The sequence below is a fragment of the Marmota marmota genome, unplaced genomic scaffold (assembly GCF_001458135.2).
Source record: "Marmota marmota marmota unplaced genomic scaffold, marMar, whole genome shotgun sequence".
Lineage (NCBI taxonomy): Eukaryota > Metazoa > Chordata > Mammalia > Rodentia > Sciuridae > Marmota > Marmota marmota.
This window is the reverse complement of record NW_026009962.1, coordinates 18139-24157: the sequence shown is the minus strand read 5'-3', so window position 1 is coordinate 24157 and position 6019 is coordinate 18139. Positions and strand designations below refer to the sequence as shown.

General features: G+C 40.3%; 1 pseudogene; it reads left to right on the top strand.

Moving 5' to 3' along the window:
• Nucleotides 1-5058: 5058 nt before the first annotated feature.
• LOC107133860 lies at nucleotides 5059-6019 on the top strand (annotated as a pseudogene).

Below are 6019 nucleotides of genomic sequence, written 5' to 3'. Positions count from 1 at the left end.
TTTATCGTTTTTTAACCATGTTATGGTTTTCATTGGTGCAGAGATTTTGGGGTATGACGCCAAAAGCATTGGTAGCAAGAGCAGAAGTGGATTACATGGAGCTAAAATATTTGTAATCTATGAAGGAAACACTCCAAACAGTGAAAACTACAGAATAGAATAAAATATTGGCAAATTGTACATCCAATGAAGGTTAATACACCAAATACTCGAGGAAGTTTAACAACTCAACAGGAAGAAAACAGATCATCTGATTAAAAACTGGGAAAAACTCTGCATAGACATTTCTCATGAGAAGATCTACAGATGCCCACAGGTCCAAAAAGGGTGGCTCAACATCAGCAAATATTAGGGGAATGATCATCAAGACTACCTTGAGCTCTCATGTCCCTCCAGTCACAATGGCTGTTAGAAAAATGGATAAAGGGGAGTGTTGGCAAGGACATGGAGGAAAGGGAGCCCCCAAAAACTGCTCCTGGGGGTGTGTGTTAGTGCAGCCCTGAGAATGTCAGTGAGGCTGGTATGGAAACCCATATGGAGGCACATTCAAAAAGTAAAAATAGAACTCCACAAGATCCTGCAATCCCAGGACTAGGTGTGTATCCAAAGGAAATGACATCTGCATGTGGAAGACCCCTGCACCCCCTTGTTTACTGACACACTATTCACAGGAGCCAATATTTGTTGACAATCTGAGCACATATCAATGGATCGATAACAAAAATGTGATACACACACACACACACACACACACACACACACGGAATACTATCCAGGAATGAAAAAGGAAATCCTGTCATTTTGCACAACCCAGATGAACCTGGAGGATGTGAGATTAAGTGAAATGAGCCAGGCACAGAAAATCAATAATACAGGATTTCACATGTATGTGGAATCTAAAAATGTTGATCTCACAAAAACAAAGATCAGATTGGTGGTTAAACATCTGGGGTGGTTGAGGGTGGTGTTGGGAAATGTTCATTAAAGGAGAGAAGATTGCAATTAATTAGGTGGAAGTCATCAGAGAAACATAATTACAGTCTGGTGACTGTAGTTAGTGATGATATGTTGTATTTGTGAAAGACTGGATGTAAGTGTTCTCACAACAAAGATGATAATTGGTTAGATCTAGGCATTCTGCTTTGTATATGTGCTTCTGAAACATGTTGTAATACACACAATTTTATTTGACAATTTTTACAAATGAACTTGAAAAATAAGCATAAAACTTTAAAATAAATGGCTCCTTTCCTCCATAACACTGTGGACCCCAAGAGATCATGAAATCTGCGAAGAGTCTTCATGGAGACACATCACAGAGAGATGCTCCTAGGACGTGATCCTTGCTGAAATTAATCTTTCCTTAGGGGACACATTACGACTTTTAAATCAAGTCAAAGAAAAAAAGTATTTCTCCTTGAGGAACTAAATTCATCAAGGCCTACCAACATAGACACAAAATGGACTGTGAATTTCCATAATGCTATATGCTTTCTCTCTCAAGGAAGATGGATTACCCGTAGAATGGACAGAATAGCAAACAATTTATTTAATGAGCTCCTCTGAGTATTTGACCCTTGAGATGCAAGGAACTGTAAACATGCCCCTGTGGAACTCACCTGTATTTCTCTGATCCAGCCTCCATGAAACCCAAGCCGACTTCCTGGGAACAGATTCTGGAGAAGAGAAAGCTTCTGTAGGGGCCATCAGAAAGAGTCAGCGTGTCCTCACAAGGCTGTTGGAGCCAGAAGAGGAAGAGGAAAGAACATGGGTACTGGCCTTTGCCTCTAGAATATGGATACTGGGAAGGTCCCATGTCTTCAGTCTGTGAAGGGGAATCCCTGTTCTTGCATTTCCCAGCTCCTGTCCTGTCTCCTTTTCTCACCCTTTGGAGTCTAGAGCCTCTCTCCAATAACAGTTACTTCCTGGATAGTCTCCAGCTTTCCCCCACTGGTTGCTATAAGCGGTCGGCTCCTGTTACATTTCCTACATGCAATTTTTTATTCAATAAGTACACTCCAAAGGTAGGTTACACACGAAATAGTGTTGATTTTGTTCCAAAATTCATTTTTTTTAAATTTTATACCCTGCTTACTTTTAATGAAAACTTGACTTACTGAAAGCTCTTATTAGGTCAATAGTTTTTTTTTTTTCTTTTTTAGGAATCATCTCACTTTAGTGTCCCCAATGGCATGTGTCAATAATGTGATGAAAAATACATTTTTTTCTTCTTAAAAATTTTTTTGGTGCAGAAAAATTCTACATAACAGGAGGACTTGTTGCGACATCTCCACACACGCACAGAATGTAATTTGATCAGTTCCATTTCTGCCTTTTCCGCTCCTCTTCCTCCTTCCTTGTCTGCTTCATTTACCTAACTGTTCTCACTTCTGTTTTCATGAGATCTTTTCCCATTTTTCTCTCTGGCTTCCACACATGAGAGAAAACATATGACCCTTGGGTTTCTGAGTCAGGCTTATTTTGCTTAACACACTGCTCTCCAATACATCCATTCTCCTGTGAAAGATATAATCATTTATGATATTCAACACTCAGTCCAATTGCCTTTCTTATATGACCAGTCCCTTAAAATATTCAGGAAAGTGTCAAATGATGTTGGAGCAGACTTCCTTGGCATTTGCAAGAATTTAACACAAACACTCTAGGGCTTTCAAGTAACATCTCCTTTTGGCTGGTTTGAAAATGATCCTTTTTTATTGGAAATTGTCTTTGTTTTCTTGGTTTATCCACATTTTCTGGTTCTATTAGCAGCAGTAATTACTGTTAAATTTTCTCTAATAGCCTTCTGTATGGTGATTATGGTTATAATTTATCTCCACTCACCTATTTTTGTGAACGGTTATATTTACAAACATCATTATAGAAAACTGACTTTGATTCCCAGAACTGCTATGAATTGTTTATCATGTTGTTTATCATATTGTTTTGTTTTATTTTGTGGTAATGCTGGGGATTGAGCCCGGGGCTTTGAGTATGCTAGCAACATGCTGCCCTCCCATTGAACCACATCCCCAATACTTAAAAAAATAGGAATGCACCCTATTTAATTTTCATACTCTTGTTTTTAAATTTATGCTCAGAAATGTGAAGTTTGGGAAAGTCCTTTGTGACAAGGTTGAGAGTTTGGTCTTGTGTTTACTGTGCATCCAACATTTGTATCTGTACAACACCTGCACTGTGGCAGTCATGCAGTCCTTGGGAAGGCAAATGGTGAGAAAAAGCTGTCACAACTTCAGGGCCACAAATGAACATGAAATTACCAGGGTAAAGGTACATTAGACCTAGCACCCCTCCCCACTGCCCCTCGCTCCTGCTCTCCATCACAACAGCCTCCAATCCCTCCCACCCAGCCCACCAGCTGATGGGCAGCTGCACACTCTGCTCTCTTGGCCTAGACTGTCTTCTTCTCCTTACTTCCTCTCCAGCCCACACATTCCTATTTGAAAGAAGGTTCTTATAGTCACTTCCCATAAAAAATTGGTTCTTTGTGATGTTTTTGTCTTTAATAAAATATTCTGATGATTGTGTTTTTAATCATAAAAATGTTATCATTTTCAAGACTTACATATGTCTTTAAGATTTTAGATGGTTTGTATAGAACAATCTTGAATCATTGAAATGTAGGTCATCAAATATGTTTTGACAGTTAACTGCAATTTTGACACAATGCATACCACTCACCAGGTGGGCACATGGGCACACACAATCACACACTCCTTGCATGCGATTTCAGTGGCAGGTGCCTATGTTCTCTCCACTCATCTGTGTAGTCCCCGTGATTTTCTTCTTCTTGGAAGAATCCATCATGGAGGCATCTTTGTCTGAAGGAAGGAGCCACAGGATCTTCATAACTAAAGATTCTCTGTGGAGGCCAAAAGAGGTAAGAGACCTACTTACTGTGTTGATAGTAATCACAAGTCTGGGATTGAGGGCTGCCACAGGTTAAGAGGGATATTGATGACACATTTATCATGAAGTAAACTGTGAAATCTCACATTTATAAAATGCTTTCTGTATGCCCCAGGAACTGTAGCAGAAAAGTGATAATCTTTATCTTACTGAATTTTCTTCTTCAACCACACTACTTAGTGAACATTTTCAATCCCTCCTGGAGAGGTGAAGTAATTTCAGCTAAGAGAGTTTAAAACCCTTTCTTAAGATTACACATACTATAAGCAGGTGAACTCAAACTCTTTTCCAAAGTGTTTGATTCAAGAAGCCAATTTTTTTAACAAAATATTTTTTAGCTATAGATGAATGCAATATCTTTATTTTGTTTACTCATTTTTATGTGGTGCTGAGGATCGAACACAGTGCCTCACATGTGTGAGGCAAGTACTCTGCCACTGAGCCACAACCCCAGTCCTCAAGAAGCCAATTTCTAAATCATAACTCTTCTATACCTTGTGGGGGGTTATCCAAAGTGTTTATCCTAGAGGAGGATTTTAAAAATGATCAGTAATAATTATATAAGTCACAACTTTGGTTTATTGGAATTATACCATGAAAGAAAGCATTTTTGCATTCCACAATCAAAGAAGTGATGATAGTATTATATTTAAAAAGAATATAAATAAGGTACTGAGAACCAACTTATATTCCTAGGATGTCTCAAGCCATATAATAAGAGTGGATCTGAAAATTCATGTTCAATCCATATTATGGAGATAATAGAATGAACAGCATGGGATAATTAAGGCAATGGTCTAAAATGTCCTCACTTATTTTGGATGAGACTTATTGCAGAAGAAAATTACTTATGTTGATTAATTCAAAGAGTAGAGCTAAAATGATTGAGTGGATGATGTAAGAGAGTTCTCTGCTAAATTGAATAAAGGCAGAACAATTATACACGTTTAACTTGGAAATGGGGTACCACTTGTTCCATCAATCACAATCATGGGCAGAACTCGGTAGGGTAAAGAATTTCCATCCAAGAATAATATTGTAAAGTGGTACCTACATGAGGTCCCAGGTGAGTGGTCTTTGAATGTTGCTTTCCCCCCTCCTCTTTTACTCAGAAGATACAATAGCTACATGGAAGCAGAGAACCACACAGCCCTATCCCACCTCCTCCTCCTGGGCTTCTCAGAGGACCCAGACCTGCAGTCCACCCTGTTTAGACTGTTCCTGTCCATGTACCTGGTCACAGTGTTTGGGAACCTGCTCATCATCCTGGCTGTCAGCTCTGACTCCCACCTCCACACCCCCATGTACTTCTTCCTCTCCAACCTGTAGTTTGTGGAAATCTGTTTCACTTCTACCACCATCCCCAAGATGCTGGTGAACATCCAGGCACACAGCAAAGACATCTTCTACCGAGAATGCCTCTCTCAAGTGTACTTTTATATTATTTTTCTTGGAGTGGATAATTTTTTACTGACTGTGATGGCCTTTGACCACTTTGTGGCCATCTGCCACCCTCTGAATTACAGAGTCATCATGAACCCCTGGCTCTGTGTCCTCCTGGTTCTGATGTGTTGGCTGGGCTCATCATGTTCTGGATCACCCTGATTCGGATTCTACTGGCGAAACGACTGACCTTCTCCATAGGCACTGAAATCCCACATTTCTTCTGTGAACTGGCTCAGCTTCTCAAGGTGGCTGGCTCTGATGCCCTCATCAATAACATCTTCACTATGTGGCAGGTGCCCTGTTGGTTGTGTTTCCTATGACTGAGATCCTCTTCTCTTACTCTCAGATTGTCTCCTCCTTAATGAGGATGTCCTCCATTGAGAGCAAGGATAAAGCCTTTTCCACCTCTGGGTCCCACCTCTGTGTGATCTTCTTGTTCTATGGAACAGGAGTTGGGGTTTACCTCAGTTCTTCTGTGACCCACTCTTTCCAGGCAAGCTCCATTGCCTCAGTGATGTACACTGTGGTCACCCCCATGCTGAACCCCTTCATCTACAGCCTGAGGAACAAGGATGTGAAGGGGGCCCTGAGGAGACTCCTCAGTAGAACAGCCTCTTGTCTTTGCGGGATCACTGAGTTCTGA